This window comes from Balaenoptera physalus (assembly GCF_965194825.1).
Source record: "Balaenoptera physalus genome assembly, chromosome: 14".
NCBI classification, from domain to species: Eukaryota; Metazoa; Chordata; class Mammalia; order Artiodactyla; family Balaenopteridae; genus Balaenoptera; species Balaenoptera physalus.
Window position 1 is genome coordinate 27,921,895 of NC_138893.1, and position 13,779 is coordinate 27,935,673.

General features: G+C 49.0%; 2 protein-coding genes across 4 annotated transcripts in view; one reads left to right on the plus strand and one right to left on the minus strand.

The window, feature by feature from the left end:
- The window catches only part of INSYN2A (inhibitory synaptic factor 2A), a 248,699-nt gene extending 244,281 nt beyond the window's left edge, over positions 1–4,418 (plus strand). The window contains exon 5 of the transcript XR_014252988.1: positions 4,409–4,418. The gene's annotated coding sequence lies outside the window, so the exon portion shown is untranslated. The remainder of the gene's footprint in view (positions 1–4,408) is intronic.
- The window catches only part of DOCK1 (dedicator of cytokinesis 1), a 534,315-nt gene that overhangs the window by 509,269 nt on the left and 11,267 nt on the right, over positions 1–13,779 (minus strand). The window lies entirely within an intron of this gene.

The following is a 13,779-nucleotide window of genomic DNA, read 5'->3' on the forward strand; positions in this document are numbered from 1 at the left end:
GTTTACCAACTCTTTTCTAGGACGGCCCCAATTTCAAATGTTCTGCAATGCCGCTCCCACAGATCATTAAAAGATTTCCGGAACTTTAAGATTTCAGCCTCATTTGTTCAAAGATTGATGAAACACCAGCTGGGCCAAGGTCAGCACCAGACACCAGGGGTATGAAGACAGGCCCTCCCTGCCCTGACGGAGCTTCCAGTTTGAGGACCAAGATGGTCAGTAATCAGTCGGTCACAACACAGCCCGTGACCTTGGCCTCTACTACGCTGGACATTGTGGGCAGCACGTAGTAGGGGCACCTTAACCAGGTGGAAGGCAAGTGTCCAAGGGGGCTTCCAAACCTGGAAGGAGATCAGAGAGAAGCAAGGCAAAGGGCAGAGGGGAGAGGGCAGGAGGAGTAGGAGGGCAGGGCAATGAACGTGCACTCAGGTAAAAGAAAAGACATCTTCACGGACCAATAGCCGTAAGGACATGGCTCGGCCTGGCTGTCCCTCGAGAGCAGTGGTGAGATGAGCTGGGGCAGCAGCAGAGGCCTGGCCAGGCCCGGACGAGCCCTGCTGGCCCGTTAAAGAACCGGCCTCCAGTCTGCATGTCCTGGGCAGAACCTCTCATCTGCGAGGCAGCCAGGATCCCTCTGGGGGCCACCAGTCAAGTTTGTGGTAGAGCCCTAACGGGCTGCACAAACCCACTACATATGAGGATTTTCTAGATAAAAACCACAAGCTCAGGACTTCCCTGGTTGTCCAGTGGTTAAGACTCCCCACTTCCACTGCAGGTGGCACGGGTTCAATCCCTGGTTGGGGAACTAATATCCCGCACGCCGCAAGGTGCAGCCAAAAAAAAAGGCACACACTCAATCATCAGAAACCAATGAAATGTGTTAATATCACGACTGCTCTTCAAACATCATGACGTTCTCAATAGAAAATTCTAGATGAAAATCGGTAACGTCCCAATGAAGAGCTTTCACATAACCACGACGTAAGAGTCCACATTTCAAAAGAAAAGTTCCATACCTTTCCTGATCCGTATCGTCATCCCATGCCTGTGAGGGCTCCACCAAGTAGACAGGACAAAAATAAAAACTAAGACCCCATAAATTCCAAGTAGGCTCTGGCCAGCCATGACACTGAGCCACATCCAAAGTCAACTCATAGCAGGTGGGAAAACAGATAAAGTCGACACCCATCTGTTAAGCAGGAATAAAACCCTAAAGAGCTTCGATGTGGATTTAAAGCACCTGCCCAGTCTTGCTACGATGTATTGCTCCACGTTAGTAACTGTGATTTTTTTCAGATAAAGTTAAAACTCATCTTCCGGTATCTGCAGATTTTACCAGGCTTGGATCCTAAACACCAAGTGCTATGATTAGGAAAAACCAAATCAGTGATGCACAGCATCTCACAGAAGGTGGGGGGTCTGCCACAGAGCCACCGTAACAGTGTGCCTGTCACACTCAAGGTCACGACTAAGCTCTGCATTGTCACACAAAGGCATCCCTCTGACTTCCAACTTGGATGATGGAAGGGCAAACGGTAAGGCAAGTACCACACTGTTTGGTTTTGAGTTTGGGGGCAATGAAAAACTAAATTTTAGGAGTTCCCTGGTGGCCAAGTGGTTAGGATTCCGGACTTTCACTACTATGGCCCAGGTTCAATCCCTGGTCAGAGAACTGAGATTCCACACAAGCCATGCGATGTGGCCAATAAAAAAACACTAAATTTTATTTAGACTAAGAGATCATGGATCATGCTGTATATAAAATCTGGGCTTACATGTATTAATGCCACAGTGTTAAGAGCAAATAAAATGACTTCAGATTCACGCATCTGAAGACTGCCGGAGAACTCACATCCTGGGTGGGAGTTCAAGTTGCTTCACAGAAAACGTCTGCCCCCTTTGACAGAATACTGAAGGCCTCCAAGGGAAACACGATGATAAGCACGTCATCATTTATAGCTGGATGAATAATCACCACATTTCCCTGCACGCCTGTCCTGCTCTCCCAGGATGCAAAGCATCCCAGGAGCAAGGGCTGCCTCTTCCATCCCTTTGATCCCCAGCCCTAGGCCAGCGCCAGGATGTGGAGCCCTCAGCTAATGCCATGTGCAATCCCAGAACTTCAAAGATCTTCACAGAATCATCACATATCCTTCAATCACTGAAATATTTAACTTAAAAGAGGCAGGAAGCGACACTGCTCCACAGGGCCCCGAGATCCCAGGCGGGTGGTGGCCTGGGCCCCCCCTCTTTCTTGCCCGTCCGACAAGGCGAAAGATAAATGTTTAAAGGAGGACACCATCGCCCCTGAGGCTTGGCGCTCCTTACGGGAACGGCTTCACCCAGCATCATCACATCAGCCATGAGATGCTGCAGGTGCCGGCGTCTATCACATCACAGCACCAACATGGACCACTTTTATCACCTACATATGTTTCCCTCCAAATAAAGTCACATTTCCATCTCAACATGCCTGCAAGAGCCACAGACCTCAACACCTCCCTCCTCCCCACACCGCAGAATCTGTCCCAACTGTGGGAAGTGGACACCAGCAGACCAGCGCCTCGCACACGGGTAGCCCCGTGGAGGTCGGCCCATCCATCGGTGCCCCTGGCACCTGGGCAGTTCACTCCTCCAGCTGTCCAAAGCCAATGTCCTCAGTGTCTTCCACCGGCCACCCAATGCCTGCAGGCTCCCTCAATACCTACCCAACTCAACCCATGGGAAATGGTCCGAAGGACAGATGTTAGATACACCAGGGGAGAAAGGGGGCGCCCCTCCATGAACCAGCGATGACACTGTGAGTCAACCTCTGTGTGACCTCCCTCTGGGTCACCTGCTGTTAAAAACGCTCCCCCAGGACCAGCAGTAACTGAACTGAATCTCAGAAGGAAGGGACTCAGAGCTCTTCTAGTTCAATCCCGCTGGGCCTTCCTGAGTCACCAAGGTGTGCACACTGCCATGGGTGGTTCGCGGTCCTCCAGGGGACATTCTGCCCCTTATCCCCGCTCTGGACCCTTCAACCTGCATCGCCGGGCCTTGCATTTCCCTGGTGCCACCAGACCAGGTCCCATCCACTGCTCCAGGACGGGCTTCCATCACCACACACCCCACATCTTCCCTCCTCCAAACCTCCAGCTGTGCTTGTCCAGGACAGCCTGCAACGCTGTGAATTGTGCTTTTCTAGCAAGCCTGACACGCTGCTGGTTGAGATGCTTGAACAATAATCTCTAGGTCTCCGCAGGAGGCCAGTTTTGAAGGTCTCACTCTGCTACCTTGCAGCTTGTCCGCTAATATGTGTCCCTGACCATAAGACTCCACAGTTAGTCTGGCAGAGGTTCACTTGATGTCCTTAGGCCTGTGATCCGAAACGATCAAGACCTCTCTGAATATGGATTCTGTCGTTCAGCTCTGACTACGTGCACCCTTCTAGAATCCAACGGGCAGGAGCTCCAGAGGGTTTACCTTCTACCCATCACTACTCTAAAATGATCATTCCAGCCCTAAGAATATGCCCACACTTCCACTCCATCCTGTTAACAAAAGATTTAATGCCGAGACTTCTCTGGTGGCGCAGTGGTTAAGAATCCGCCTGCCAATGCAGGGGACACGGGTTCCAGCCCTGGTCCGGGAAGATCCCACATGCCGCGGAGCAACTAAGCCCGTGCGCCACAACTACTGAGCCTGCGCTCTAGAGCCCGTGAGCCACAACTACTGAGCCCATGAGCCACAACTACTGAAGCCCGTGCGCCTAGAGCCCGTGCTCCACAACAAGAGAAGCCACCACAATGAGAAGCCCATGCACCGCAACAAAGAGTATCCCCCGCTCGCCGCAACTAGAGAAAGCCTGCGCACAGCAACGAAGACCCAACACAGCCAAAAATAAATAAAATAAATAAATTACTTTAAAAAATAAATACCGTTTTAAAAAAAGAAAAGAAAAGACTTAATGCCTTTTTAACATCTGACTATATCTTGTTGCCTTTCTAATACCTTTCCAGAAAGGGGCCCGGAGTCCATACCAGGCACCACTTAAAGCGCTTTCCATCCTTCTTTCCCTGAATCCCACACCAGGAAAAAGGCAGGGTCCAGGTGCACCAACTGTTCATAGATGAAAACACTGCAGCTCCTGCAGATACGAGCTGTGTCCTACGCCAGCCTGGATGCAGGCGCTCTGCGCTGTAGCCCCGCCCCCTCCAGGCTGGCTTCCATAAAGAACCAGAGAAAACTCAGAAAGCTGACCGCCCCATCCAACACACGAGGTCCTCCAGAGATGGAAGACCCCCTCACCCCCAGGTCAGGGGCTTGTCCTTCCAGCTCCATCCATGTCTCCCCAAGTCGGAGCCCACGAGAGGCTTCCCGTGAAAAAACACTGCTGTCCTTCCCGTCCAGGGTCATCTGGGAATAGACTGTCCAGACCGTATTCCTGAGGAGCTCCAATCCTCAGAAGGGGACTGGACATTTCAGAGACTTTATCAGTTCATGCCTGTCTCCCCCTGGAAGCTGTAGAACTCCCTTTCCTAGAAGCCCTGGCTGGCTTTTCGAGGGGGTCTGATCTCTGAGACAGAGGGCGATGATCTGCCCACCTCCCCAGGCTGTTTGAAGCTTCCCAGTCTCACCTAAGTGAGATCCAAACAGTGTTCCCCTCCACGCGTTCCCCGAACTTCTAGGAGCTGTAACTGTCAGCCCAGCAAGTCACGAGTTAGAGAAGCTCAGCTTTAGCAGATGGAAGCTTCCAGCAGGTATCCAGATAGAGGAACTCTGTCCACGCTCTGTCGCCCAGGCCTGTCCCGAGACAGCATTAAGAGAGCGCGGCATGGGCGTGTCCTCCCAGGGCGTCAGCACTCACCCAGGTTTGTGGTCTTCTGTATATTACACCTCCCTAATAACCTTCTGGAAATGGGGTTTCTACTAACCTGGAAATAGATCTAATCAAGGTTAGTAGATCTGTTTGATCGGTTTATTTTGAAACATTCATAATTAGTAGCTGTGGTAGGTTAAATTTTGTCCCCCCAAAAGTTATATCTAATCTCCAGTCCCTGGGAAAATGACCTTCTTTGGAAATAGGATCTTTGCAGATATAATTAAATTGAGATGAGGTCATACCGATTTAGGGTTTTCTACTGTTCTTACAAGAAAAGGGAATTTTGGACACAGAGACTCAGAGAAACACAGACAGAGCACCGTGTGAAGACAGGCAGAGACTGGAGTGATGCTGCCACAAGCCAAGGACACCAAGGACTGCCCGAAGCTAGCAGAGGAGCAAAAAGCAGATTCTCCCTCTGAACCTCCAGAAGGAACCCACCCTGCCAACACCTTGATTTGAGACTTCTGGTCTCCAGAACTGTGAGAAAATACATTTAGTTATTTTAAGCTACCCAGCTTGTTACAGCACCTTATGATGGCAGCCCTAGGGAACCAATACAATAGCTGTCATCCATCCATCATGCTCACCGCTTGGCAGGCACTGTCTGTGTACTTCACACCCCTTAGCTCACAACATCCCCACCATGGCCCTAGGAGGTAGCTTCCTAACCACACCGTGTGGAGAGATGAAGAAACTGAGGCATGTAACTCACCCATGGTTACTCAGCTGGAACGCGGTAAAGATGGGCGAGGACCCAGGTCCAACTTCCCTGCACGGGCACTATCCCCTGTCCCTCTTCCAGTCCTACTCCTAACACCCGGCCCTGCTGTACCTGAGAGACACCTGCTTCTTATCAGAAGTGCACACACGTCAGTGACACACCCATCCAGTCTAAGCGTGGGTCTGCAGGCTGAGATCCCGTACTGCCCTTGCCCTTCTTCCAAGTAATCTTCCCCCATGAAATGTTGGGAGCCACCTCCAACCCCACCTTGCCCTGGATGTCAGACCTGCTGCCTCCTAAAGTACCAGACAGAGCAGGGGCTCCCGGACGACCCTACACATTAGGGCTCCAGCAAAACACAGGGACCTCGCTTAGCGGGGTGTGTTAACAAGCCCAAGAGAACCCCTCACTCCAAAGCCGACCCCTGACCCTGTCCAGGACTCTGTGCTGCTGGCATCTTTACTGCATTTGCCGTTATGTCCAAGAATCTTGCAACTAATTTAAACACAGAATTACCATATGGTCCGGCAATTCCACTCCTAGGTCGGTACCGAAAAGAACTGAAAACAGGCGTTCCAACAAATACTCATCCCTGAGTGTTCATGGCATCATTATTCCCAATACCCAAAAGGTGGAAATGACCCAGATGTCCCTCAACAAATGAGTGGAGAAACCAATCATGGTATAGAGACGTATAATGAGATACTCTTCAGCCACAGAACGCAATGAAGCATTGACACACGTTACAATGTGGATGAACCTCGAAAGCAGACAAACGAGGTCACATATTGCATGACCCGGAATAGGTAAATCCATGGAGACAGAACACAGATTCAGTGGCTGCCAGGGCCTCAGAGGAGGAGGGAAGGGGGAGAAACAGCTTAATGGGTGAGGGCTTTTACTCTGGAATGATGTAAATGTTTTGAAATTAGTTGCAGGATGTTGCGCCAGGCTGTCCGTGTAGTAATGCCGCTGAACTGTTCACCACATCATGCCTAATGGTACATTATGTGGATCTCACCCCAATACATCACTTTTCTTGTAAATCCTGCCACTGATTCATAAACTGACAGCTGTGCCATACGTGCTGCCCTGCCTGCCTCCCCGCTCCACCCGCCCCCGCGGCTTTCAGGACCAAGTTCCCACCCCCTAACCCGGCTTGCAAGCCCTTGGCCCGGCCCCTGTCCTCTCCCCCCCGCACCCCATGCTGCAGCCCAGGCAGAACCTCCCACGGGCTCCCCGCCATCAGGTGCTCCCTCTCTGCTTCCCTTCCCAACCTCAGCATCCTCGAGGCCCGCCAGGAGTCCTCGGTGAAGCTCCGCAGACAGCCTACCACCCACAACCAAGCACCAGACCCCTTCAAGGCCAAGGGCGAACACTTTGCATCCCCATTGCTGTAACTGTCACCCTAGACTCTTGAGAGCAACTCCAACAGATAAGAGCATGACCTGGGTGTCGACTTCTAATCCATGCCAACACCGGGGTAGCAACTGCTATTACCCCCAGTCTATAGGGGAGCAAATTCAACATCCATGGCACGGAAGGTAAAGTAAATTCTAAAAATTACCCAATCAGCAAGGCGGATAGCCAGAATTCACCCCCAGCTCAGTCCAACTGCAAACGGTCCCCTACCCCTCTGGGATTCAGCCCAACAACCATCCAGCCCATCATAGGACCTGACAACGAGCTGCAGAATCAATTCTGACGCAAATAAACTTGCATGGATTTTCATCTGCGCCTGACAGACCTATACATGGCTGCAAACCCTGGTTCCTTCCGCCTTCCCCAGACGACGTCGGCTTTCATGTTTAGCACATTTTCTTCCCTGCAGTCCTTCCGGACAGAGACGCCACCCTCAAACAAGACATATGAAAATGCTTCCAGAGATTAAATGCTTACAGCCAAGCTTCTGAAGGTGACCTGATTAAATACTTAACCATAATACCAGTCTAGACTCAATAGATCAAACCCTTCTGGCTCAGGGCAATCGTGGCTCTGCGGCAACTGTGCAAAATAATGCTTATAAATGGAAGAAAGGAAGCCCGTTTCTCCTGAGTTTCTAGTAAATTGGGGGTTGGAGACTTAATAATGCCAGACAAATTTACAAGTCAGGCAGCAGGTTCTGCGGAGGCCCCTGGGGGCAGAGCCCGGCCATCCGCCCAGGACACAGCTCTGGCAATGAATCACGGCTGAAAGCCAGGGAAAGGGGTCCAATGCTCCCCCTCCCTTCCTAGGCTCCTTCCTTCCACCTGGGGCTCGGAGACCATCACTTCACTCTGTTTTATATTCTGAATCCAGGGAATGTCCTCGCTCTGTTCATGTTTTATTCTTTCAGCCTCTCCAACAAGCCACTCATCCCAGCTCCAAACCTCAGACACGTAGTTCCCTCTGCTGAGACCACGTGTCTCATCTCTTCCCCTGGGTACCTGCTGGAGGCCCCGGGTCTCTATAAATGATACTTGCTCCTGCCGGCGTTCCCAGGCTGTCCGGCCCCTGGGTAGGGGTCCCCCACCTGCGCGGTAGGCGCCCTCCCCCTTAGAGAGCGCCCACTCCCAGCATCATAGCCACCCGGTCCCAAGTCCGCCTTTCCCACTAGACGGTGGGCAACCCGAGGGCACACACTACGCTTGCCTTGTACTTCGATGAGTCTCCAGCACCTAGAAGGGTGTCTGCCATGGAAGCTCTGACTCAACGTCTACTTATAATGATGAAGCAATGAACGAAGGAACTCAGGTGGTCTCTCTGGAGGGAAAGAAAGAGATCACCTCTCAGATGCCAACTAAAGAGCCAGCTGCAAACCAGAAGAATCTTCCACGCGCATTTCAGTGCCTTCACCCTTGGGAGGGATGGCAGTTTATTAAGCATTTTCTATTCGCCTCAAGTTCTGGCCAAGAAACTCCACGTCACATCCAAATTGAAAGAAAAAAGCAAATCAAAGAGACAGCGGGCGTCCCTGGTGGTGCAGTGGTTAAGAATCCTCCTGCCAATGCAGGGGACACGGGTTCGAGCCCTGGCCCGGGAAGATCCCACATGCCACAGAGCAACGAAGCCCATGTGCCACAACTACTGAGCCTGCGCTCTAGAGCCCGCGAGCCACAACTACTGAAGCCCGCATGCTACAACTACTGAAGCCCACATGCCACAACTACTGAAGCCCGCGAGACTAGAGCCCGTGCTCCGCAAGAAGAGAAGCCACCACAATGAGAAGCCTGCACACCGCAATGAAGAGTAGCCCCCACTCGCCACAACTAGAGAAAGCCCGTGCGCAGCAACGAACACCCAACGCAGCCAAAAATAAATAAATAAATAAAATAAATAAATTAAAAAAACAAAAAGAGCAAAAACCTACAAACAGTATCACACATTTGCACATTAGTCACCACCTTAGTCTCCAGACAATCTTCTAAAAAGATGATGCAGAATATACCGGGACACAAGGTCTCTGACCATCAGCTTCCTCACTGAATGGAGACCAGAAACTCCTTTTCACCTGTTTCTCAAATGCATCTCTGCCCTAATCCCCTGTATTAGGGCCACCATAACAAAGTACTGCAAACCTGGTGGCTTATGACAATAGAAATTTATTCTTTCACTGTTTTGGAGTGCAAGAGTCCAAAATCAAGGAATGGGGAGGGCCGTGCTCCCCTCCAAAGCCTTGATGGGGGAGGGCTCCCTTGCAGCCTCCAGCTCCGGGTAGCCCCAGGCGTTCCGTGGTGTCCCTCGGCTACTGGAGGCTTAACTCCAATTTCTGCCTCTGTCCTCACGTGGTCTCTCCCGGGTCTCCCTCTTCTTATAAGGACCAGTCATCTTGAATAAAAGGCCAACTCTAATCCAGGATGACCTCATCTTACCTAATAAGATAATTGTTTCTCCAATGACCCTATTTCCAAATAAGATCACGGTCTGAGGCAATAGGGGTTGGGGGGGGGGGGGACACAATTTAACCCACAACATCCTCCATCTTCCATCCTAGAATGTGGATTAAACGATCCAGGCACGATATTGCAAGCATCAGGAACTGTGTTTTCCTCAAGTTAATATGTAAATATATGCAAATACTTTTGTGAAAATGTTGTTTTTCAAAGTTTAATTATTTTTCTTTTGTCTACTTTTCCTGGATATCTAAATTCAGACTGAAGCTTGCAAGTAGTTTAGAACCGAGAACAAACGTCAAGTAATTTACATGGAAATCCGATGCTTCTACTTAATAGCTCTGTAATCTTAATCTTTTCTTTCCTTTTTTTTTTTTAAAAAACAGAAGAATAAAGTACACTAAACAGAGGTGGCTTTGTCACCAGGGGTCCATTTTCAGGCTTATGTGGTGCTGAGGATGGTGTTCCCAAGTACTAAGTGATTAGCGGGTGCTAAGCATTTGACACTTAGCCTGTCACTCCTCTCCACAATCATCGGGAGTGGGTACTATTATTATCCCCACTTTACAGATGCGCAAACTGAGGCTCAGAGAGGTTAAGTAACCGGCCCAAACTCAAACAGGAATCCGGGGATCTGAATACATGCCAAGTGCCTCCCCCATGGGCTCGACTTAGGGATTTCGGGGATGGAAGAATCTCATTGTTACCTAGTTCAACCGCCCAGCCTCCACACCAGGCACACCCCACATCACATCCCTGCTGAGAGAGAGCCCCTCTGGGAGGTTTTCCATTTTCCTAGTCCTGCCTGGTAGGATTCTAACAGCTACAGGCACACGGCCTCCCTGACGGCTCCCCCAGAGGGCGCCCAGCCTGGTCAGACACACGGCAGTCACATCAGCACTGGCCAGGCCAGGCCCCCAATCCTCGGCAGGCCTTCACGCTCCCAGGGCTGCCGCTGGTCACCGATAACTTTTTAACCTTTGACTTAAAATTGCCACAGAGGTGGAGGGGTGCAGGAGGGGGATTGGAGGAAGGCGGTCAAAAGGTACAGACTTCCAGCTATAAGATAAATAAGTACCAGGGATGGAATGCACAACGTGATGAATATAATTAGCACTGTTGTATGTGATACATGAAAGTGGCTGAGAGTAAATCCTACGAGTTCTCATCACCAGGAAATTTTTTTTTTCTATTTTCTTTAATGTTGTATCTATACGACATGTCGGGTGTTCACTAAATTTATTGTGACAATCATTACATGATGTCTGTAAGTCAGATCATTATGCTGTACACCTGAAACTTATACAGCACTGCATGTCAGCTATACCTTAATAAAGCTTGAAAAATAAATAAATGGATAGATTGATTAATTAAATAATGAATTAAACTGCCACAGTATTTGATTCCAGTCACGGAGCTCCCCGCTGATGTCACGGGGCAGCTCCTCTGATAAGGCCGCTACTCCAGAGCAAAGTCAGCCGTCCCCTCCCGGCCCCTGAGGCTCTCCGCGACTTCTGTGACAAAGACGGCGCTCGTTTCACTAGCCAAAAGTGGCAGTTTAAGAAAATCTCATTCCATTGTTAAGAGTCATCTGTACTAAGGGGTAGTGGGGGGAGCAGGGGATAAATTAGGAGTTTGGAATTAACAGATACACGATACTACATATAAAGTAAACGATAAGGACCTACTGTATAGCACAGGGAACTATACTCAATATCTTGTAATAACCTATAATAGAAAAGAATCTGAAATCTTTTATATATATTTTTTTTAAGAATCAATTTTATTTACTTATTTATTTTTCATTGCCTTGGGTCTTCATTGCTGCACGTGGGTTTTCTCTAGTTGCAGCAAGCGGGGGCTACTCTTCATTGCGGTGCACGGGCTTCTCATTGTGGTGGCTTCTCTTGTTGCGGAGCACGGACTCTAAGCGCACAGGCTCAGTAGTTGTGACTCGCAGGCTCTAGACCGCAGGTTCAGTAGTTGTGGCGCATGGGCTTAGCTGCTCCGCGGCATGTGGGATCTTCCTGGACCAGGGCTCGAACCCCTGTCCCCTGCATTGGCAAGAGGATTCTCAACCACTGCACCACCAGGGGAGTCCCATATATATTCTATATATATATTTATATATATTATATATATATATATAAAAACTTTATATATTTTATATATATAAACTAAATCACTGTGCTGTACATCTGAAACTAACACAACATTGTAAATCAACTATACTTCAATTTAAAAAAAAGTCATCTGTACTTGAACTTTTGGGTATTCCCTCCACTTGTCATCTCAGAAACGGAAGAAATTGGAAGCATCCCTGCTCTAGAAGGGTCCCATGAAAGGCTTTCTAATAACATCACTTCGTTTGGTCTCACCTGCCCTTCGAGGTTTTCGGTTGTCCATCTGGGTGCAGCTATGGCACATATACTCTGCCACGTGTATATGTTTAGAAATGTACCCATGAATCCCCTGAGTGGTAAGAAAAGGTAACAAGAAGAGTAAGTGGAGAAGCTGGAGCAGGTAATACCAGGATTTCAGCCAGCTGTGTGTGTCTGTGTGTGTGTGTGTGTGTGTGTGTGTGTATGTCTGTGTGTGTGTGTGTGTGTGTGTGTGTGTAATTAAAAGTATTTTAGAGCATAAGCAGAGGGCAAATAGGCCCACTGCCCAGCAAGGTGGGCTGTATGAAACAAGAAGTGTTCATAAAAAAAAATGAAAACAAGATTCAACACCACCATTCCATTTCTTCCAGCTGTGGTGCAATGCCAGCCACGAGAAGAATCATTATTAAGTCAGTGATAAAGGCGGGAAGCCCGATGAAAATTTTATAAGCTGGTCCAAAACTTGTTGTAGGCTGACACATTTAAAGCACGTTTGCAAAGCCGCTGCACATATTAGCAGGTAAGCGGCAGGCTTTGCTGGGTGAATAAAATATCGACTTCAAAAATGGAAGTAACTACTGCTATACTATTTATGCCATGATTATTAAAACTTTGTCCTTAAGAAACACTTTTATCCACTACTTCATTCCCAGGCACTTAGATTCTTCACTCTGAAGGCTCATTCCACGTTAATCCCACCTTTAAGTGCCTGCCTGTAAATCACAGCAGTCGAAGAGGGAAATTGAGCAAATGCTTTTGAGTCCTTGACCACACGTGGTCCCCACTGGTAACTACTGGTCAGATGAAAACTGTAAAATGGAGGTTTTATTTTCTGTTCAATTGGAGGCAACACACGGTTGAAGAGGCAGGAACCCTACAGAACTGGATTTCTGTTACATCACTGGTTTTAACCTTTCCCTCAAGGTTCCCTGCCCCTCCCTCACTCCCAGCACTTCCGAGGCCTCCTGTGTTCATTAAAGCTCTAAGGGGGCCTGCCAGAGAGGGTCCCAGCCCAGCTCTACCCTCACAGCCCTGGTCCCTCAATTAGAAAACCAAGACAATGTTGCCCTTTTTGGCTTTAAGAGTCTAGCAATTACTATATATAACATAGATAATCAGGACTTCCCTGGCGGTCCAGTGGTTAAGACTCCACGCTCCCACTGCAGGGGGCGCAGGTTCGATCCCAGGTTGGGGAACTGAGATCCAGCATGCCGAGCAGGGCGGCCAAAATGAATTAATTAATTAAATAAAAATAAAATAGAGAACCAACAAGGACCTACTGCATGACACAGGGAACTATACTCAATATTTTGTAATAACCTAGATACATACGCTCACAGCTTTCAAGTTAGCTCCTGATACTTTGCCGAGATGAACTCTCGCTGTCCCTTCACCTTCACTCAACAAGATGTGCCAGGGACCGCACAGCTGCAGGGAACAGAGGAAGGAACACAACTCAGCCCTTGTCCCCAGGGGCCCTCTGTCCAGCAGGGGACATGAATGAGGAGTCCACCAACGGCGCCCACAGACAGAAGCATGTTATGAAACTGCAGAGAGCAGCCTGGAGAAGGGCCCCTCGTGCAGCCCGGGTGAATCAAGGAAGATTGACCAGTTGACTTCCTACACTGTTGGTGGGAATGTAAATGGAAAAGAGTATGGCGATTCCTCAAAAAACTGAAAATAGAGTTGCCATATAATCCAGCAATCCCACTTCTGGGCATGTATCTGAAGAAAATTCTAATTCAAAGAGATACATGCACCCCAATGTTCATAGCAGCATGATTTACAATAGCCAAGATATGGAAGCAACCTAAATGTCCACTGACAGATGAATGAATAAAGAAGATGTGGTCTATATATACGACGGAGTGCTACTCAGCCATAAAAAGGAATGAAATAGTGCCATTTGCAGCAACACGGATGGACCTAGAGATTATC